A 16,954-nucleotide genomic window follows, 5' to 3' on the forward strand; every position below is an offset into this window, starting at 1 on the left:
GTGCCTCCAGGCCTTCTGTTGGACCCCGTGATAGTTTTGATGTGATCAACCAAGTTGGTTAGGTCCTGCTCTATATTTGATCCCTGTGTCTGAGTGTGCAGGAGCTTAGGAGCGTAGGAAGTCGAGCGGAAGATGCAGCTAGCGAGAAGGACGACACGGGAAGAGAGCCGACGGGCTCCGTGCGTCCAAAGGACGAGAGAGCTACGGAAGAGTACACCAGTGGGCGAGAAGAACGTGCACGGCGTTCGAGGGACGTTAAGCCGGGGAGGAAGGCTGCTCGAGGAAGGCTGGAAATTGGGTTCGGGTGAGCCCTATTTCGGTTGGCTGCAATAACCCAAGTTATCGAAACTTCGGAAGTCAAAGCGAAGGAAAAAAGACAAGCTGGAAGCTATTTAAACCATGCAGAAATTGGGCTTTTATACCATGCAGAAATTGGGCTTTTATATCATGCAGAAATTGGGCCATCCAGGCTTGGAGGCGCCTCAGACCCATTGGAGGCGCCTCAAATAGTCCGAGGCGCCTCCAAGGTTGTTTAAGGTGCCTCAGACCTGGCCAACATAGCCGTTTGTGATCGGATAGATGTTTATCCGGTCAAACCCCTTTGAGGCGCCTTGAACCTTGTTGGAGGCGCCTTGGACCCTCGGGATAGACTTTCCAGGAGCTATATAAAGGCCCCTGGAGCTAGGAAATATTATTCGATTGAGTATTCAACTCTATAACAACTTCCTAGCAATAGTTTTGAGCCGTTAGTGTGTAAAAGGCTTCTCCGCCTTCGGCAAAGGAGATCTTCTACTGCGCTTTTCTTACTGCCCTGGATTAACAACCCTCTTGGTTGTAACCAGGTTAAATTCCTGTCTTCTTGTTTCTTTATTGCTTCATTATTTTATTTACTATTGCACTATTTGAGTTGAAAGTACGAGGAGGGTATAGTTTTATTTTTTCAGAAGCAATTCACCCTCTCTCTTGTCGGCCTCCGCTGCACCTACAATTGGTATTAGAGCAAGACCGCCTCAATAGGACTAACCGCCGACTGAAACACAACGATCAAGACGATGGCCAGAGCGATCATTGATCCCTCGAAGTTTGACGGAGACTTCGCGACATGGAAAAAACAAATGGAGGTATATCTTAACACAGATTTTAATATTTTATCAATAATGAAATTTGGATATGAAGCACCAAAGACAACGAATGGAGAAGAACTCGAGATACACCTCTGGAACAATAAGCAGCGTGACGAGTCTATGGCAAGCGCTCGAGCTGAATTTCACCTTCTAAGCGTACTACCAGATGAAGATCTCGACAGAATTGGCGACTACCGAAGTGCAAAAGAACTTTGGGAAAAATTCTTAAAACTCCACGAGAACCAATTGAAGTTGAATCCGACTCCTCGATGGACACTGATCCGACGTCAGAAGAGTCCAAAACCGAGGTAAGTGTCGAGATAGAACAAGCAACCGAACTCAAACTTGAAGACCTAAAGTGCTCATTATAAATGAGCATCGATGAAGGGGGAGAATCTGCGGAAGAAAACAACCCAACAGGGGGAGAATCAACCGCCGACAAGGTAAGTCAGCTATGGTCTCCACCTCTTAGCAAATTAATTGATTCAATTGAAATATTACCGAAAGATTCTTGTGAATTACTAATTATTTTGCCGAAAGAATATTTTGAATTAAAAACTGAAAACTATTAAAGAATATTGAGTTAAAAGACACAATTTGTCAATTAAGAGATTTCAACAAATTAACAATAGAAAATATATAATTTTTTGCATGCTTAATATGTTTTGCTACAATTGTAAAAAACTCTGATTTGAGAAATTATGAGAAACTAAAATGGAAATTTAAGAATCATAGAGAATTTTTAAATTGAAATGATTAGACTTAGCACCTTCAGAAAAGAAAATTAAACAGAAAATTTCCTTATGCGGCTTTGACTAGAAAGTGGTTGTTGCTCCAATAACCAAGAAAGCCTAGTGGCTCGCCACTATCTGGAAGCCAAATATAGAAATGAAATATTTAATTAACTTTTTGATAAAAGCATTAAAAGTTAAAAGTTAAATAATGCTTTGATTTTTTTTTCATTTTTATGGAAAATCAAAAAAATTAAGTTTACTTAGAAATTTTTCTAGAAAATACTAAAAAGACATTTTCACAATATCATATTTATTATTACCCCATTTTTGCTATGATCAAAGGGGGAGAGAAAAAGGTATAAGTTTAGGGGGAGTTAGGAAAATTAAAATTTTTAAATATTTTTCTAAATTGTGTTGCAATTTTATTTATTGCAAATTTATGCTTAACATGTTAGTGTAGTAATTTTCTTTAAAATTACTTTTTGTGTCTATTTTTACCCTAACTTGAACTTGGGTTGATGCACATCAAAAAGGGGAAGATTGTTGGACCCCGTGGTAGTTTTGATGTGATCAACCAAGTTGGTTAGGTCCTGCTCTGTGTTTGATCCCTGTGTCTGAGTGTGCAGGAGCTTAGGAGCGCAGGAAGTCGAGCGGAAGATGCAGCTAGCGAGAAGGACGGCACGGGAAGAGAGTCGACGGATTCGGTGCGTCCGAAGGACGAGAGAGCTGCGGAAGAGTACACCGGTGGACGAGAAGAACATGCGTGGCATTCGAGGGACATTAAGCCGGGGAGGAAGGCTGATCAAGGAAGGCCGAAAATTGGGTTTGGGTGAGCCCTATTTTGGTTGGCCGCAATCACCCAAGTTATCAGAGATTCGGAAGTCAAAGCGAAGGAAAAAGACAAGCTGGAAGCTATTTAAACCATGCAGAAATTGGGCTTTTATACCATGCAGAAATTGGGATTTTATATCATGCAGAAATTGGGTCATCCAGGCTTGGAGGCCCCTCAGACCCATTGGAGGCGCCTCGGACTGTTTGAGGCACCTCCAATGGGTCTGAGGCACCTCGGACTGTTTGAGGCGCCTCCAAGGTTGTTTAAGGCTCCTCAGACCTGGCCAACATAGTCGTTTGTGATCGGATAGATGTTTATCCGATCAAACCCCTTTGAGGCGCCTTGAACCTTGTTGGAGGTGCCTTAGACTCTCGGGATAGAATTTTCAGAAGCTATATAAAGGCCCCTAGAGCTAGGAAATATTATTCGATTGAGTATTCAACTCTGTAACAACTTCCTAGCAATAGTTCTAAGTCATTAGTGTGTAAAAGGCTTCTCCGCCTTCAGCAAAGGAGATCTTGTACTATGCTTTTCTTACTGTCCTGGATTAACAACCCTCTTGGTTGTAATCAGGTTAAATTCCTGTCTTCTTATTTCTTTATTGCTTCATTATTTTATTTACTATTGCAATATTTGAGTTGAATGTATGAGGAGAGTATAGTTTTATTTTTTCAGAAGCAATTCACCCCCCCTCTTGCCGGCCTCCGCTGCACCTACACCTTTTGCACAACTCCCTTCATCCTTGCACCTGAGGTGCCTCCAAGTTCCATGGAGGCGCCTCGGGCACTGTTCATACGAGGCATAAGGTTGTTTCTTTGTTCCTGCAAAATGTGTTAATCCCAAACATATACCCTGCAAAATAAAGTTAGCACATAATAGTCATAAATAAAATATTGACAGTCTCCGGACTTCCGGGTCTGATTTCGGATTTCCGACCGGAAGCCCTAGGTCGACCCAACGCCTACTGTTACCTCTGCGAGGAGCGCGCCCTCACCTACTCCACTCAGGAGATTTACCTGTTGCCAGCATGATCCTCCAGATCGACTAGACTTTTGCTCGGCGCTCGATGCTTCCGGACTTTCGGCTGGATGCCCGCTCCCCGACCCATCCAGTCTTCCACTTGGTTCGCGACACTAGGACTTTCCACCTAGGGTTACCACCCCCTAGGACTTTTGCCTGAAGCTCTCGACCCGTCAATACTTTCCCCATAGGGTTACCACCCCCTATGACCTAGGATTACCACCCCCTAGGGTTTTCCACCTGCCTAACCACAGCTAGGACTTTTACCTAAGTACACTTAGGACTTTCATGCAAGCTCATTCAAATTGTTAGAACACAAAACAACTTAACTTTGAACCCTTTTCCATTATCAAAACTTAGGTTCGATCGTTGGATGCTTCCCGCACTAACACAAGGTACGATAGACATGAGTCTGGATCCTCCTGAATACTTGGTCCGAGTCAAACGGCTCACTCTCGAACCTCAACCGGCTGCGCGCCTGCCAGACATGATGTATCAGTGCCACCATGGCAACATGACGTGCATGCATGAGTGTCCCTGTCCCTCGGTAGCAGCGCCCATATATCCGCAGCATCCTCCTGTAGGTCGCCATCTCATAAGTCATGTATAACCAATCTCTGATGCGGTCCCAGAGCTGGCGAGTGTGTAGACATCCAAAGAAAAGGTGCTCATGCGTCTCCTCCGTGATGCTGCAAAAGACGCAAGCTCGCTCAGCGTCTCCAAGGTACTCCAACTGATCCCTAGTGGGCAACCTACGGTGCGCGAGTAACCAGAGAGTGAATCTGTGGCTAGGATGGATATGCTTCCTCCATACTGTCCCTGCCCACGGCACACGGGTTCCAGTATCTCGGAAGAAATCATATGCCTGGCTGGTGTCGCATGGGGTGGGACTATGCTGGCCAAACTAGCTTGCCAGGGTCTGTTGTGCCAGCGCTATGGAACCCACTTAGCTGATCATCTGATCTCATATTTGTTGGTTGCTACTCGGAAAACCTAGAGGTTCCACTGTACAAAAATTTTGTACAAAGGTCTGAACCTTTTCCTAGCTACCATATGTTCTTTTAAATTAAATTTTGGATCGCCTGCGGAACTTAACACATTTGATCCAAAACTTAATCTATTCGTTCTTTTAGGTTTTGACTTGGGTCTCCTGCGGAAATTAACACGTTCGACCCAAATCACCTTAAGTTATTAATTCCATTAAGTATTAATTTCCATAATTGGTTCCCAGTACTGACGTGGCGAGGCACATGGCCTTCTTGGATATGGGAGCAACCACCACCGACTAGACAAAACCTTTTATAGAAATCTAATATTTAATTTCCTAAAATAACTTTAGGTTAACCAAAAAGAACAATCAAATCACAAGGGAAAAAAAACAAAAGAACACAACTTCGAAAAACATATTCGAAATACTAGAACGTAAGCCTCTTGTATTTGGTATTATTTCCATAAAGAACTAGCATGATGCGGAAAGGAAAAATTACTAGTTATACCTTCTAGAAAGACCTCTTGATCTTCTACCGTATTCCTCTTCTAACCTCGGACGTTGTGTGGGCAACGATCTTCCGAGATGAGAAACCACCAACCACCTTCTTCTCCTCCTAGCTAGGTTCGGCCACAACAAGGAAGCTTCACCAAGGAAGAAGATCAAAACACCAACCAAGCTCCAAGAGATGCTAGCTTTCTCTCGTTCTTCTTCTACTTCTCCAAGCATTAATCGGCCACCACAAGAGCTCCAAGGGAGAGAGGTTCGGCCACCACAAGAGGAAGAAAGAAAGATGATGGCCGGCCACACCAAGGAACAAAAGAGGGAGAGAAATAATAGAGGTTGTGTCTCATGAAGGCACCCTCACCCCTTCTTTTATATTCCTTGGCCTAAGCAAATTAGGAAATTTAATTACAATAAAATTTCCTTAATTTCCTTGACATGATTTAATTGAGAAAAATAAAATAAAATTTCCCCAATTAAATTCTAATGGTCGGCCACATCATGAAATCAAATTAGACAAGTTTAAATCAACAATTAAAACTTCCTAATTTGTTTCCGGAAATTTTAAAATTAAAATTTCTCTTCAAAATCTCTTCATGGTTGATAAAAAGAAATTTCCATAATTTTAATTTTACAACATGTGAATAATTTTTAAAGAGAAAATAAAATATCTCACCAATCTACAAATAAGGAAAGAGATCTAATCTCTTTCTTTAATCTTTTGTAGATCTTTTACAAGAGAGATAATTTAATTTTAATTCTCTTTAATAAATTATATCTTCCACATAATAAAAATTAAAATTAAAATTCTTTTTTAATTTAATTTGGCCGGCCCCTCTAGCTTGGGTTCAAGCTAGGGCCGGCCACCCCAATTTATACCTAGGCCGGCCCTAGCTTGGTTCCCAAGCTAGCTTGGCCGGCCCCCTTTAGGTGGGTATAGAAGGTGGGTATAGGTGGGTATAGTACTCTATAAATAAGAGGCTATGATAGGGACCGAGAGGAGGAATTGGTTTTGGTCTCCCGATAAAATTAAGCATCCCGTGTTCGCCCCGAACACACAACTTAATTTTATCAATAATAATTCATTCCACTAGAGAACTATTATTAAACTACCGCACCAATCCCAAATTACATTTTTGGGCTCCTTCTTATTATGAGTGTGTTAGTCTCCCTGTGTTTAAGATATCGAATGTCCACTAATTAAGTGAGTTACTGACAACTCATTTAATTAATATCTTAGTCCAAGAGTAGTACCACTCAACCTTATCATCATGTCGGACTAGGTCCACCTGCAGGGTTTAACATGACAATCCTTATGAGCTCCTCTTGAGGACATTATCAACCTAGTATCTCTAGGACACAGTTTCCTTCTATAATCAACAACACACACTATAAGTGATACAATTTCCCAACTTATCGGGTTTATTGATTCATCGAACTAAATCTCACCCATTGATAAATTAAAGAAATAAATATCAAATATATGTGCTTGTTATTATATTAGGATTAAGAGCACACACTTCCATAATAACCGAGGTCTTTGTTTCTTTATAAAGTCAGTATAAAAGAAACGACCTCAAATGGTCCTACTCAACACACTCTAAGTGTACTAGTGTAATTATACAGTCAAGATAAACTGATACCTAATTACACTACGACCTTCTAATGGTTTGTTCCTTTCCATTTTGGTCGTGAGCTACTGTTTATAATTTATAAGGTACTGATAACATCATCTTCTGCATGTGACACCACATACTATGTTATCTACAATATAAATTAATTGAACAACTACAACTAAATGTAGACAATTTGACCAAATGTGATTCTTTATTCATAATGAATGTTTACAAAGCTTAGGCTTTCAGTATACACTCCAACAATCTCCCACTTATACTAATGACTAAGCTGCCATATCTTCTACCATACATCTGATTCCCATTCCCTCCACATGTCGATCAAAAGCTTTCGCCGGAAGGGCCTTAGTGAAAGGATCTGCCAGGTTATCTGCTGATGCAATCTTGGCGATGACAACTTCTCCTCGCTTCACGATATCTTGTATCAGGTGGTACTTGCGCTCTATATGTTTACTTGCCTTATGAGCTCGTGGTTCCTTCGAGTTTGCAACTGCACCGCTATTATCACAATAAATTGTGATGATTTTGGGCAAACCAGGAATCACATCTAAGTCCATTAGAAAGTTCCCGAGCCATACTGCTTCTTTGAGGCTGCTACATACTCAGCTTCCATGGTTGAGTCCGAAACGTATTTCTGCTTAACACTCCTCCATGAAATGGCTCCACCTCCTAAAGTAAACACATAGCCTGATGTAGACTTACTGTTGTCCCTATCTGATTGGAAATTTGAATCCGTGTAACCCACAGGGAGCAAATCGTCTGCTTGGTAAACTAGCATATAATCTCTAGTCCTTCTCAGGTACTTTAATATATGCTTTACTGCAGTCCAATGTCCTTTTCCAGGGTTACTCTGATATCTGCTGACCATGCCCACGGTAAAACAAATATCAGGTCTCGTACATAGCATTGCATACATAATGCTTCCTACAGCCGAGGCATAAGGAACTGCTTTCATGTCTTCTATCTCCTTTGATGTCTTAGGAGACATCTCTTTAGATAGAGCTATTCCATGCCTAAAAGGTAAAAAAACCTTTCTTGGAATCCTGCATGCTAAAACGAGCAAGGATTGTATCTATATATGAAGCTTGGGACAGACACAACATTCTTTTCTTGCGATCCCTTATTACTTTGATCCCAAGAATGTGTGCACACTCTCCTAAGTCCTTCATATCAAATTGTTTGGACAACCATACCCTTACGTCTGATAATACCTTGACATTGTTGCCAATTAACAAAATAGCATCTACGTATAGTACAAGAAATACCACCACGTTTCCGTTACACTTCTTATATACACAAGACTCATCCGGACTTTGAATAAATCCATATGACTGGATTACTTCATTAAACCGGATGTTCCAAGATCTTGAAGCTTGCTTTAGTCCATAAATGGACCGATTGAGCTTGCACACTAGATGCTCTTGCCTTTTTCAATGAACCCTTCTGGTTGCTTCATATGGATGTTCTCTTCAAGACTTCCATTAAGGAAAGCTGTCTTGACATCCATTTGCCAAATCTCATAATCCATATGAGAAGCAATGGATAAGAGTATCCGGATAGACTTAAGCATGGTTACCGGTGAAAAGGTTTCCTCATAATCGATTCCCTCTTTCTGAGTGTACCCTTTCGCAACAAGCCTAGCTTTGAAGGTTTCTACCTTCCCGTCTGTCCCTCTTTTCCTTTTGTAGATCCACTTGCATCCAACGGCTTTTACACCATCAGGTGGTTCTACAAGCTCCCAGACCTTATTAGAGTACATAGACTCTATTTCAGAATTCATCGCCTTTTGCCAAGATGCTGCATCTATATCTTGGAGTGCTTCGTCATATGTCCGGGGATCGAGTTCATGTTTACCCGGGATCAAGTCCGAAGACTCTCCCAAAAATATGAATCTCTCAGGCTACCTTACAACCCTCCCACTACGACGAGGCATTGTCTGTGATTGTGTATCATGTGTGACACGTGTTGCAGTTTCTTGTGATACTTCATCTTGTACTATTGTTACTAAAGTAGACGTGTCCTCTCTTAGTTCTTCTAAAACAACTTTACTATTGGGCTTGTGATCCATTATATAGTCTTCTTCTAAAAACTGGGCATTGGTGCTAACAATGACCTTCTGGTCTTTAGGACTATAAAATAAACCACCTTTCGTTCCTTTGGGATATCCTACAAACACACGAACTTCTGTACGGGATTCTAACTTATCAGCATCTGGTTTCAGCACATGTGCTGGACTACCCCAAATCCGAATATGTCTTAGACTGGGTTTTCGCCCATTCCACAATTCTATGGGAGTAGTAGAAACTGATTTAGAAGGTACTAAGTTCAGAACATACACTGCTGTTTCCAGAGTATATCCCCAAAATGAATTTGGTAATTCTGAATAACTCATCATCGATCTAACCATCTCCATAAGAGTCCTATTCCTTCGTTCTGCTACACCATTCTGTTGGGGTGTTCTAGGTGCAGACAATTGGGATTGAATCCCGGCCTCTGATAAGTAATTTCTAAACTCTCCTAAGAGGTATTCGCCACCACGATCAGATCGTAGTGTCTTGATATTTTTACCTAATCGTTTCTCCACATCAGCATTATATTCTTTGAACTTATCAAAGCACTCAGACTTGCGGCGCATTAGGTAAATATATCCATATCTTGAATAATCATCTATAAAAGAGACAAAATATTCAAAACCACCTCTTGCCTGGACAGACATAGGACCACACAAATCAGAATGAACCAATTCCAACACTTCTTTGGCTCTATACCCCTTGGCCTTGAATGACCTCTTGGTCATTTTACCTTCCAAGCAAGATTCACAAGTCGGAAAATTTTCCAACTCTAATGAACCCAAAAGTCCATCGGCTATTAGCCTCTGAATCCTACTTAAGTTAATATGACCAAGCCTTAGATGCCAAAGATATGCTTGGTTCATTTCCGAAGGTTCTTTTCTTTTATTTGAGTTAGAAGATGAGTTATAAATTTCCATGTTTTGCTTTGTGGAAGAAATTGGATTTAAAGTATACAAATTGCCAACTAATGTGCCAGAAGATAATCACTTTATTTCTCTTAATAACTACATCGTTATTGAAAACGAATATCCATCTAAAAGCAGTTTAGAAACTGAAATTAAATTCTTTCTAAAACGGGTACATAAAGACAATTTCTTAAAACTAAATTCCTATTTCTACTAAAAGATAAGTAGGCGTCTCCCATTGCAGTTGCCACCTTAGTAGCATTGCCCATGTGACGGTAATTTCTCCTTCAGATAGTCGTCGGGTTTCTGGAACCCTGCAATGAATTACATGATCGTGGCTCCGTATCTACACACCAGGTCTTGGTAGATAACACCGCTAAACATGTTTCAACAACTAGAGCATGAGATATACCTTTGTTTTGGTTCCTACGAGGACAGTCCGCCTTCAAATGTCCTGCCTGCTTGCAGATGAAGCACTTGCCCTTCGGCTTCTTCACTCCAGCTTTAAATCCTGTACTCTGAGACTTATTCACTTTCTTTGTTGAACCGACTTGTTTCTTCTTCTTCTTTCCTCTCGGTTTAGAAGTAGAACCATTTTCAGCATAGTGAATTTGAGCATTGTGACGAAATAATCCTTCTGCTGCTTGAAGTTCTGTCAGTAGTTCCGCTAATGAATAAATCCTCTTATTCATATTATAGTTCAGGCGAAACTGCTCAAAACTTCTTGGTAGCGTTTGGAGGATCATATCGATCTGGGTTTCCCCATCAATTTCTCCTCCAAGGATCTGTATCTCGTTCAGATAAGCCATCATCTTTAGGATATGATCCCTCACAGGAGTACCCTCTTGCATGGTGGCTGTCATTATCTTTCTCATGGCTTCTTGCCTAGAAGCCCTATCCTGATGACCAAAGAGTTCTTTGAGATTGTTCATAATATCATAAGCTGTCGGTAAATCTTGATGCTGATGTTGCAATACATTTGACATTGAAGCCAAAATGTAACACCGCACCATCTCATCAGCTTTTACCCATTTCCTATGATATTCAATCTCCTCTTGGGTTGATTCACCAGTAGGTGCTTCAGGGCAAGCCTCAGTCAGTGCAAATTTATAGCCCTCAGCAGTAAGAACAATGTCCAGGTTTCTTTTCCAATCTATGTAATTTGGTCCAGTAAGTCTATTCTGTTGAAGTATGATGGACAGTGGGTTGAAAGTCATCCTAAGAATCACAAATAACTTTTGGTCAGAACTCTAAATTTAGAATAATATTGATTCCTCAAACAATACTATTTTAAATTAACCAACACCTCAAAACACCGTGAATTTTGTATGTCACGTTAGTGTGGACGTATACAAATTCAACATTTGTAAAAGGAGAGTTTTAACCCATTAATTTTATTATCTTGTCAACCTAACTTTTTGACAAATAAAATTAATAGTTTGTGTCTTTTGGTCACACAAATAATAGCAGTGACTCCGATGGGGAGGATACTATTAGATGTGTCTAAGTGTATACCATTACTTGACACTAAGTCCATTAATAAGATTATGCCCCTTCCGTTGGGGAAGATCACATGTTAGGACCAAAAGTAGCTAGAGGGGGGGTGAATAGCTCGTCACGTTCGCTCGGTGCTTGGCGTTGCTCGGCGTTGATTGTTTCTTCAAGAATATGCAGCGGAAAATACAAAAACAAATACAACCACGCTAACACTAGGATTTTACTTGGTATCCACCTCCAAAGGAGGTGACTAATCCAAGGATCCACACCACGCACGCACCCTCCACTATGAAACACTCCTTTTCGGTAACTACCGAGGGCGGAGAAGCCCTACAAGACTCTCGGTACTAGAAGAAGGAAAGGGAAACAAAATACAAGCACAAAGCTTACAATGAATGCAGAAAACCCTAACCCTAGCTTCTCTTCTTGCCTTTGATCCGCCTCTTGACTCGGAGAGCTTCCAAGAACCTTCAAGAACTGGCGATCACGAGCTTTGAGAGTGCTGTGAAGGAGCTGGCGAAGATCTGAGATGAAACGGTGAAGAGATGCCGAAGGAAATGAGCGCTGCGGCCTTTATCGACGCCAGCGGTCGGATCCCAATCGATTCGAATGTTCCCAATCGATCGGGAGGCTTTGGATCGATCCACGGATCGATCGAGCGCTTATCGCGCGAAGCGCTGGATCGATCACGGATCGATCCGGCGCTTATCGCGCGAAGCGTCCCAATCGATCCAGCGATCGATTGGAACATCTGATCGATCCACGGATCGATCCGAGGCCTTTTCGCTAGGGCTTCGGATCGATCCACCGATCGATCCAGGCTCTGGATCGATCCACTGATCGATCCAACACTTGGTTTTTGCCCAAAACCAAGTTCCAAGCCTCTCAAACCAACATCCGGTCAACCTTGACCTGTTGGTACATCATGCCTAGCATCTGGTCACTCCTTTGACCTGCTAGGACTTCCCACCAAGTGTCTGGTCAATCCCTTTGACCCACTTAGACTTTTCTATTCATGCCAAGTATCCAGTCAATCCTTTGACCTACTTGGACTTCCCAACACCAGATGTCCGATCATCCTTGATCCATTTGGATTTTCCCTTGCCTGGCTTCACTCACCAGGACTTTCACCTAGCTTCACTCACTAGGGTTTTCCATCTGCCTAGCTTCACTCACTAGGGCTTTCACCTGGCTTCACTCACCAGGACTTTCACCTAGCTTCACTCACTAGGGTTTTCCTTCTGCCTAGCTTCACTCACTAGGGCTTTCACCTAGCTTCACTCACTAGGGTTTTCCTTCTGCCTGGCTTCACTCACCAGGACTTTCACCTAGCTTCACTCACTAGGGTTTTCACCTGGTTTCACTCACCAGGACTTTCACCTAGCTTCACTCACTAGGGTTTTCCATCTGCCTAGCTTCACTCACTAGGGCTTTCACCTGGCTTCACTCACCAGGACTTTCACCTAGCTTCACTCACTAGGGTTTTCCTTCTGCCTAGCTTCACTCACTAGGGCTTTCACCTGGCTTCACTCACCAGGACTTTCACCTAGCTTCACTCACTAGGGTTTTCCTTCTGCCTGACTTCACTCACCAGGACTTTCACCTAGCTTCACTCACTAGGGTTTTCCTTCTGCCTGGCTTCACTCACCAGGACTTTCACCTAGCTTCACTTACTAGGGTTTTCACCTGGTTTCACTCACCAGGACTTCTCTGTCAAGTATCCGGTCAACCTTGACCTACTTGACTCTTCTTCAATCAATTTCTCATTGTCAAACATCTAAACTCAAACCAAGACTCAGCTTGGTCACCCAGGTCAACCTTGACCTGAGGGATGTTGCACCAACAGATCACACGCTCTTAATTAACTTCCTATAGTCATCCAAAAATGGAAGTCTGTTCTAGTGATCCACAAACAAGCTCATCCGTTATAGAGGAACGCACTCAGAGCCAACGCGCAAGCTTGTTTGCATCACTTACAAACCAGTAATGGAGACCATGGGATTTACTTAAAATTCCCTCTCCCACTTAGTTATTTATAAATGAGGAATTTTAACTATGCTAGCCTACTAAACATGTAAACTAACATACACACACAGCACAATATAAAAGCAATAAATAGAAAATCTAATTTTCAACTATTATGGCTTTTATCTCTAGTTGTCCTCCGTGTGTTGTCATCCCAAGCTGCTGCCATATTTGGCCACCGCCACCGGGTCTAGCTGTCGCATCCAACTTGCTCCTAGTTCCGCTGCGCCTCTGGTCCTTAGAAGGTTCCACGCTTTGCAAGATTCGATCCGCGACATAAATAGAATTTTACATTTTTGATCCTATATTCCATAAAAGGAATGTACATGTATCTAGATCAAAAATAAAATCCTTATAAAACTAAATACAGCTCCTGCTGTATTTTTAATACAATCATGCACACACATATAAATGCCCTTGACATGTCCAAGGGTCCAATCACACACATAATAACTAAAAGCCATAATAGTTGGATCTTGCATCCACAAAGTTAGCACATCCTACTATTAACCTGCCTAAATTATGTATGACATGTGTATAATTAAACTAATATCAAATACACAGAGGCAAAACCCTAGCTCTGATACCAATTGTTGGTTGCTACTCGGAAAACCTAGAGGTTCCACTGTACAAAAATTTTGTACAAAGGTCTGAACCTTTTCCTAGCTACCATGTGTTCTTTTAAATTAAATTTTGGATCGCCTGCGGAACTTAACACGTTTGATCCAAAACTTAATCTCTTCATTCTTTTAGGTTTTGACTTGGGTCTCCTGCGGAACTTAACACGTTCGACCCAAATCACCTTAAGTTATTAATTCCATTAAGTATTAATTTCCATAATTGGTTCCCAGTACTGACGTGGCGAGGCACATGGCCTTCTTGGATATTGGAGCAACTACCACCGACTAGACAAAACCTTTTATAGATATCTAATATTTAATTTCCTAAAATAACTTTATGTTAACCAAAAAGAACAATCAAATCACAAGGGAAAAAAAAACAAAAGAACACAACTTCGAAAAACATATTCGAAATACTAGAACGTAAGCCTCTTGTATTTGGTATTATTTCCATAAATAACTAGCATGATGCGGAAAGGAAAAATTACTAGTTATACCTTCTAGAAAGACCTCTTGATCTTCTACCGTATTCCTCTTCTAACCTCGGACGCTGTGTGGGCAACGATCTTCCGAGATGAGAAACCACCAACTACCTTCTTCTCCTCCTAGCTAGGTTCGGCCACAACAAGGAAGCTTCACCAAGGAAGAAGATCAAAACACCAACCAAGCTCCAAGAGATGCTAGCTTTCTCTCCTTCTTCTTCTTCTTCTCCAAGTAGTATCCGGCCACCACAAGAGCTCCAAGGGGAGAGAGAGGTTCGGCCACCACAAGAGGAAGAGAGGGAAAGGATGATGATGGCCGGCCACACCAAGGAACAAAAGAGGGAGAGAAATAATAGAGGTTGTGTCTCATGAAGGCACCATCACCCCTTCTTTTGTATTCCTTGGCCTAAGCAAATTAGGAAATTTAATTACAATAAAATTTCCTTAATTTCCTTGACATGATTTAATTGAGAAAAATAAAATAAAATTTTCCCAATTAAATTCTAATGGCCGGCCACATCATGAAATCAAATTAGACAAGTTTCAATCAACAATTAAAACTTCCTAATTTGTTTCCGGAAATTTTAAAATTAAAATTTCTCTTCAAAATCTCTTCATGGTTGATAAAAAGACATTTCCATAATTTTAATTTTACAACATGTGAATAATTTTTAAAGAGAAAATAAAATATCTCACCAATCTACAAATAAGGAAAGAGATCTAATCTCTTTCTTTAATCTTTTGTAGATCTTTTACAAGAGAGATAATTTAATTTTAATTTTCTTTAATAAATTATATCTTCCACATAATAAAAATTAAAATTAAAATTCTTTTTTAATTTAATTTGGCCGCCCCTCTAGCTTGGGTTCAAGCTAGGGCCGGCCACCCCAATTTATACCTAGGCCGGCCCTAGCTTGGTTCCCAAGCTAGCTTGGCCGGCCCCCTTTAGGTGGGTATAGGTGGGTATAATACTCTATAAATAAGAGGCTACGATAGGAATCGAGAGGAGCAATTGGTTTTGGTCTCCCGATAAAATTAAGCATCCCGTGTTCGCCCCGAATACATAACTTAATTTTATCAATAATAATTCATTCCACTAGAGAACTATTATTGAACTACCGCACCAATCCCAAATTACATTTTTGGGCTCCTACTTATTATGAGTGTGTTAGTCTCCCTGTGTTTAAGATATCGAATGTCCACTAATTAAGTGAGTTACTAACAACTCATTTAATTAATATCTTAGTCCAAGAGTAGTACAACTCAACCTTATCATCATGTCGGACTAGGTCCACCTGCAGGGTTTAACATGACAATCCTTATGAGCTCCTCTTGAGGACATTATCAACCTAGTATCTCTAGGACACAGCTTCCTTCTATAATCAACAACACATACTATAAGTGATATTATTTTCCAACTTATCGGGCTTATTGATTCATCGAACTAAATCTCACCCATTGATAAATTAAAGAAATAAATATCAAATATATGTGCTTGTTATTATATTAGGATTAAGAGCACACTTCCATAATAACCGAGGTCTTTGTTTCTTTATAAAGTCAGTATAAAAGAAACGACCTCAAATGGTCCTACTCAACACACTCTAAGTGTACTAGTGTAATTATATAATCAAGATAAACTGATACCTAATTACACTACGACCTTCTAATGGTTTGTTCCTTTCCATTTTGGTCGTGAGCTACTGTTTATAATTTATAAGGTACTGATAACATCATCTTCTGCATGTGGCACCACATACTATGTTATCTACAGTATAAATTAATTAAACAACTACAACTAAATGTAGACAATTTGACCAAATGTGATTCTTTATTCATAATGAATGTTTACAAAGCTTAGGCTTTCAGTATACACTCCAACAATATCTGGGCTAGCCGCTTGAGAAGTGGGGATTCAGTGTGCTTGGCCCTCCAACGCCATATATCCGTGGCCTATAAGTATGTGTGGTGAACCCATCAAATCTAGAGGGCATCCTGCTTATCATGTATGCGTCATAGCACCTTTGATAGTAAAGCAGTGTTCCATGTCTTTAAAGGTGCTGGAATTCTGTTCTATTTCAATTTCCCCTGTACAAAAATTATACAAGGATAGAACTTTTTCTAGCAGCCCGCATGTTCGATCAGACATGTGTTTGATCAATAAAGCAAGTTCTTGACGGATCGAAGCACACCTTGATAGAAATACAAGATCGCTGGCCTCTTGTGTTGGTACTCAGGATCGATACAAAGAAAACTAAACTAATTACACAGCAGAATCAAAGAACTAGTTGTATCTTTCTTTTGTAGCCAAAGACCTCTTGATCTTCTGTTGTATTCCTCTCCTCTTCTTGGACGTTGTGTGGGTGACGATCTACCAAGATAACAAACACCCTTCCCTTATTTGTTTCCAAACCGCCGACCACCAAGAGAATAGCTAGGATGGGGTGTTGGGATCTAGCGCACCAGAAGACGCGGAAACGCAGCGGATAAATTCTAGATCCACTTATCCAGCGGATC

This window comes from Zingiber officinale, chromosome 7A (genome assembly GCF_018446385.1).
Source record: "Zingiber officinale cultivar Zhangliang chromosome 7A, Zo_v1.1, whole genome shotgun sequence".
Taxonomy (NCBI): Eukaryota; Viridiplantae; Streptophyta; class Magnoliopsida; order Zingiberales; family Zingiberaceae; genus Zingiber; species Zingiber officinale.